The 7,190-nt window shown below is 36.0% G+C and overlaps 1 pseudogene across 1 annotated transcript; it reads left to right on the top strand.

Moving 5' to 3' along the window:
- The first annotated feature begins 4,360 nt into the window (after positions 1-4,360).
- LOC308653437 (non-histone chromosomal protein HMG-17-like) lies at positions 4,361-4,665 on the top strand (annotated as a pseudogene). The gene has a single exon. The product of its transcript is annotated as a non-histone chromosomal protein HMG-17-like (transcript).
- Positions 4,666-7,190: the final 2,525 nt, after the last annotated feature.

Raw genomic sequence — 7,190 nt, 5'->3', positions numbered from 1 at the left:
CCCTGGTACCAAAAAAAAAAAAGAAAGAAAGAAAAGAAAAGAAAGAAAGAAAGAAAGAAAGAAAGAAAGAAAGAAAGAAAGAAAGAAACTCTTTTTTTTCTGTAACTCACTGTTGTATAAAGAAAATGTATGGTTATTTTTCAAAATATGTAGAAAAAGCATTCAATAAAATGAAAATTCACAATAAAATTTCTCAGAGTATCAGAAATCAGAGCAATGTTTATTATTTCCCTTTTATCCTTCAGACCTGCTCTCTGACCATCTCTACCTTGTTCTGGAGTGCCAACCCCTAAGGGCAACATTACCATAGGTGCCATTACCCACAGGTACACTTTGCATTTGGCTGATGTGAGCAAGAAATGTGAGGGTGGGAAGAAAGGAAGGTGAGGGGAGCTCCTCCCTGCTGCACACTGCACATCTCCTATTAGAAGGACCTGGTTCACAAAGCCAGCTCTCACTGGGTGTAGTAATAACAGGTTTAGGGAAGATGAACAAGTTTCTGTTGGGCACCTCACCAGCCTTTGTTCATTGCCTTAGCTTGCCTATATCCATATAAATGTTTTCATTCAGTACTCTTCAAACTCCCATCTGGTGTTTTATTAATCCATGCTATCAGCTGGACTTTATCACCCCCTGAAAATTGGATTTTGAAATCTTAACCCCTTGAACTTCAAAATTAATCATATTTGGAAATAAGGTAATTAAGTTAAAATGTGCTATTAAGAGTAAGTCCTAATCCAATATGACTCATGTCTTTATAAGAAGAAATTAGGACATAGACACATATGGAGGAAACCTTTGTGTGGGCATCATGGAGAAGTTAGGCATCTGCAACCCAAGTAAAGATGCCACTGACTGAAGTCCATCTTGCAAACACCTTGGTCTTAAACTTCTATCCACCAGCATTGTAAGAAGGTAAATTCTGGGGCTGGGGATGTGGCTCAAGCGGTAGCGCGCTCGCCTGGCATGCGTGCGGCCCGGGTTCCATCCTCAGCACCACATACAAACAAAAGATGTTTGTCTGCCGAGAACTAAAAAAAAAATATTAAAAATTCTCTCTCTCTCTCTCTCTCTCTCTCTCTCTCTCTCCCTCCTCTCTCACTCTCTCTAAAAAAAAAAAAAAAAAAAGGTAAATTCTGTTTGAGTCACCCAGCCTGTGATATTTTATTAGGGCAACCCATTAAAAGACATCTATTGAAAGAAAGGAAGGAAGGGAGTGAGGGAGGGAGGAAGGAAGGGAAAATTGGTAAGGTAAACATCAGCATTAATCATGAAACATTAATGTCGTGGCTCAGTGGTACAGCACTCACCTAGCATGTGTGAAGCCCTGAGTTTGATCTTTAGCATCACATAAAGATAAATAAATAAAGGTATTGTGTCTATCTACAACTGGAAAAAAATATTTAAAAAAAACTATTTCTTTTCATACTGGTAACAAGGAAGGATTCACTACCTCACCAGTTCTACACAACATTAGACTGGAAGTCCTAGCCAGTCTGGACAGTAACAAGTGAATCAAAACTGTAATTAAAAGTATAAAAATTGGAAACAAAGAAACAACACTATGATTATTCGCAGATGATGAAAGTGTGTATATAGAAAACCCAAAATAACCTACAGATAATTATTAGAATTTATGAGAGAGTTTTGCCAGTTTTCTTTGTTCAAAATAAATATGCCAAAATTAATATTTATATTAATCCCATTGGCTTGGGAGGCTGAGGCAGGAGCATGGAGAGTTCAAAGTCAGCCTCAGCAAAAGCAAGGTGCTAAGCAACTCAGTGAGATTCCACCTCTAAATAAAATACAAAATAGTGCTGGGGATGTGGCTCAGTGGTTAAGGGCCGCTGAGTTCAATTCCTAGTACCAAAAATAAATAAATAAATAAGCCAAAATTAATACTTTTATTTCTGTAAGAATTAGTTTAAAGGGTAACTTTAAATATTAGGCATTGTTACACAGCAATAATATGATGTAATTAAAAATAACTTGAATAATAATTTGCAAGTCTTCATGAAAAGTTTGTAAAAATTTTTGGTTAAGATAGTATGCATGCTCTTGATATCATAAAAACATTCATTTTCTCTATACTGATTTGTAGTAGTTCAATCAATCTCAATAGATTGTTTATTGAAACTTAACAATCTGACCCTAAAAATTATATGGAAAAGATGAGACCAAAGCAAGCCAGTAACCTTGTGCCAACCATAGAAGCATATTATAGAACTGTAGTTAAGACAGGGCTGGAGTTGTGGCTCAGTGGTAGGACGCTTGCCTAGCATGCTCGAGGCCCTGGGTTTGATCCCCAGCACCACATAAAAATAAATAAAATAAAGGCATTGTGTCCAACTACAACTAAAAAATAAACATTAAAAAAAGAAGAACTATAGTTAAAGAGTTAAGACAATGAATGGGTCCAGCAGCAGGATTAACAGGTAGAACTATGAGTAGAGTAGAACAGATTAGAGAGGGCAATAAAAATGGAAACTTAGGTTATGCAAACAGTAACCAGAATTTGCAGAGCCCTAAGTAAAGACAGAACTGTAATTGCTGGCACAGTTTTGGAAAAAACTGGGCCGAAGCTCAGCAGCAGAGCACTTTCCTAGCATGTGTGAGGCAATGGGTTAGATTCTTAGCACCACATACAAAAATAAACAACTAAAATAAAGGCATGCTGTAAAAAAAAAAAAAATAAGTATAGAATATCTGTACTTAAAAAAAAACTGATTCCAAATGAATTTAACATGAAAGAAAAAAACACAATGATAATTAAAATAGAAAATGTATCTTTTATGAAATATATTTAACCCAGGGTAGGGAAGGATTTATTAAGAAATAAAAAGATAAAATATTAGTACATTTGACTACTATATTAAAATTTAAATGTTCTGATCATCAAATCACACACACACATACACACACACACACACACACACACACACACACACACAGACTAAATACCAAAAGAAGATAAATAAAATTCTGGAGGAAGTTATTTGAAAGTCATATAACCAAAATAAAACTAATACTAAAATTTCCAATGAATCAGTAAGAAAACCACAGTACCACAGTCTCCTCCTCTCCACCAAAAAAGAAATATATATATATATATATATATATATATATATATATATATATATCAGCAGAGATGTCTCATAGTAAAAAATAGAGATTCTGATTCAAATTTTTTAAGTCAGAGAAATGAAATCAAAACCACTATGAGATACTATTTCATACCTGACTGGCAAAAATTTAGAAAGCTGGTCAACACCAAGTGTAGGTGTGTATATGGAGTGATGTGAACTCCCATCCAGACTATTGCAAGTGAAAATTATTACAACCACGTGGGAAAAGAGTATTTCACAGTATTACACTATGCTATGGTTGAATATGCACCCATCTGATGATCCAGGTACTCCACTCCCAAATAAAATACTTGTACATATATACCAGGAGCCAGGCACACAAATGTTCACAATGGAAACAAAGATACAAATTCTCATTAGTAAAGGAATATATAAATAAGTCATAACTAATTTATATAGTAGAAAAATAATGAAAATAAATCAATTCAGCATCAATGTGGCTAAATCTCAAACATTATGGAAAAACAATTAAATCATCAAAGAATATGTGAAGTGTGGCTCCATTTCTAGAACACTGAAAAATAGACAAACTGAAAATATTTAAGAGTGTATTAATATGCATATACAAAGCAGTTTAGCTATGTAAGTATATGTACATATAAACATATAGTACAAGTATACATATGTGTGTGCAAAATTATTTAGAATAGTTAATGAAAAGAAAAAAAATTGTAAAAATTTAGAATAGTGTTTATCTTCCAGTATGGCAGGAAATGAGATATTATTGAAAAGTGGTGCATGTGGATCTAAAAAACTGCAAAAGCTCAATTTCTTAAACTTGTTGGCACATACTCTTGTGTGCACATAACATTATTTGGTAGTATACAATAACATCTTTTACCCCTGCTAGTTTATACGGTATATTTAGGGTTTTTTTTTTTAAATATCAAAGCTATAAACTAGTTAAAACCATTATGATGACCAGAGATGTTTGCTTCAGTTATGAACTGATCAGTATAATCATTTAATTTCCATTAATCATTGTTTATTCTAATTGTAACTTGGCAATTCAATAAAATATTTACTTTTTAGTTTGGATTTTCATTTAAAAATGGAAATCTAAACAGATGTCATGATTTCCTTAAAATAATGGATAGCATTGACAGATCCCCTACCTAGATTGTATTTTTTAAAAAGATTCAAGTAGGAGCAGTGTGAAGAAGAAGAGGCGAGAACGACCCCGGACCGACCAAAGCCACGCGCCGCTGCATCCCCACATCCAGAGCCTGAGTCCTGCTGGTCGCCACCATGCCCAAGAGAAAGGCTGAAGGGGATGCTAAAGGCGATAAAGCCAAGGTGAAAGACGAACCACAGAGAAGATCTGCAAGGTTGTCTGTCAAACCTGCTCCTCCAAAGCCAGAGCCCAAGCCTAAAAAGGCCCCTGCAAAGAAGGGAGAGAAGGTACCCAAAGGGAAAAAGGGAAAAGCTGACCCTGGCAAGGATGGGAATAACCCTGCAGAAAATGGAGATGCCAAACAGACCAGGCACAGACAGCTGAAGTGCTGGAGACGCCAAGTGAAGCACGAGCGTTTTTGATAACTGTGTACTTCTGGTGACTGTGCAGTTTGAAATACTATTTTTTATCAAGTTTTATAAAAATGCAGAATTTTGTTTTACTTTTTTATTTTAAGCTATGTTGTTAGCACACAGAACACTTCATTGTTGTTTTGGAGGGGAAGGATCGTATGTCACTAGTAGAATGTCTCCAAAGCCGGATTGCTGTGGGGGAAGACACCTTTCCTTTCTAGTTTTGAGAGACTTCCTCTTTGTTCCCAAGAGGAAGGGATTCCCTGATGTTGGCACACACAGCCACCTTGGCACAAATGCTATGGAAAAACTCAAACTCATCTGTATGTCCTCCTGTCCCTCTCTGCCATCGGCATAGACTTAACTCCCCTAAACTCAGGCCTGTTGGGACCTGATTCCCAACGATTGGTTTTACCAGTGTGTGAGGCAATCTGGACTTTCCAGTGACATCATTGAGAATAGTGTCCCTCAGAAGAGCAGCAGTTCCTTTTCTAGATTGTGGATCTTCAGATTAATAATGTTTGCCATTTTCCTTTCATTTCCTGAAAGTCAGGGTCGGCTTGTGAAAAGTTGTTAAACAACATGCTAAATGTGAAATGTCAACCCTCACTCGAAACTTTCCCTATTCAGAGCATCAAATGAAGACTTCATTGGGTTTTATAGTGGCTTTCTGATTTTGGTAGTCCATCCAAGAAGGGAGTTTGAAAGTTGTTGTACACTGTTAATGATTGTCTGCCCATGTCCTGCCTGAAATACCATGATTGTTTATGAAAAGTATCTTTAATGAAGCTGGATACAGTTTGGCTTGGGAAAAAAAGATTCAAGTAAATAAAATTATTAGAGATATTACAACTGATGCCGCAGAATTGAAATGATCCTAAGATACTGAGAGAGGGCAGGAGGATTCCAACTCTGAGGCCAGTCTGGTTAACATATTGAAAGCCTGTCTCAAAAACAAAACAAAAATTGATCCCACTGAAGATGAGAGTAGAACAGTGGATACCAGAGGAAGTAAGGGAAGAGAGGGAAAGGAAAGGTAGATCAATAGGTGGTAAGTTAGGGGCTGGGGATGTGGCTCAAATGGTAGCACACTCACCTGGCATGCTGGAGGCACTGGTCCTCAGCACCACATAAAAATATAAAATAAAGATATTGTGTCTACCTAAAACTAAAACTAAATAAATATTTAAAAAATAGGTGGTAAGTTATAGTTAGGAGGAAAAAGGTTTGGTGTGCTATTGCAGAGTAGGATGACCATAGAAAACAACATGTACTTCATATATCTCAAGACATTAGAAGAATGTTTCCTTAGAAGAAAGGAAACTCAATGTTTCTACCATGAAGAAATGATAGATGATTGATGGGATGGATAGATATGTTTAACCTACTTAAATATCAAACAGTGTCTATTTATATCAAAACATCACATGGAACCCCATTATTAGGTACAATTAATATGTTTTTAGATATCTAAAGTTTTTTTAAAAAGATATTCAAAACACACTAAGTTTCTCTAAAGATACCCCAATATTTCCTACTTTATTTTCCTGTTTCCTATAGAAGTTGCTGGCTTACTAAAATACTGATTATGCTATTGTATTTTTTTTAAATTCTGTGCATGTGTGTATGTGTTCATGCTTTATGAATTTCCCCAACATAATTTTAAGTACTTTGAGAGATCATATCTTACCCAAAAAGCATATTTGTTTTAAAATAAATTCTAAAGCTCCTACCTTAACCAATCATTGCATTCTTTTTCCACCTCACTCTATTTTTCATCACCTCACTCCCCCTGATTTATTTGCCTTTGTGTATGAAGAGGGGTTGGAGGAATTTAGAGAACACCCTCATTAATCCAGTACCAGTAGTCACATTCATTCATTTCTGTATTTCACTTGTGTTTTCCTGGGTTAAAATTGTTCTAATATTATGTGTTGATGGTCTAGACATTTTTACTAACTTTAAGTATACAATTTGAGGCAGAAAACTATAAACAGGCATGCAACCTCAAACCAATCAAGATAAAGAACATTTCTATCACCCACAAAATATTCCTCATGCTCTTTTACAGTCAGTCTCTTTCTCCAACCTTTGGACCGCCAAGAGCCACTCATCTGCTTTCACTCATTATAACTGCACATTGGGCTGGGAATATAGCTCAGCTGGTAGAATGCTTGCCTCAGGTGCACAAAGCCCTGGGTTCAATCCCCAGCACAATCAATCAATCAATCAATCAATAAATCTGCACCTTACCTAGAATTTTTCATCAATGAGATGGTACTATGGGTGGATGTAGTGGGTTGAATAGTGTCCCATCCAATAAATGTTCCTAATCCCTGGACCCTGTAAGTGTGACCTTGGGTCCAAAAGGTATCTATGTAAATACAAATAACTGAAGGATGTCAACGTGAATTCATTCTGGATTATGCAGGTAGGACCTAAATCCAAAGACAAGTGTTCTTCAAAAGGGATAGAGGAGGAGAGATTCATGTGAAGCAAGTAATATTCCCTTGTTAC

Source organism: Spermophilus citellus, assembly GCF_964194105.1.
Source record: "Spermophilus citellus genome assembly, chromosome: 1".
Taxonomy (NCBI): Eukaryota; Metazoa; Chordata; class Mammalia; order Rodentia; family Sciuridae; genus Spermophilus; species Spermophilus citellus.
Note: the sequence above shows the minus strand (reverse complement) of the source record. Positions and strands in the feature narration are given on the sequence as shown.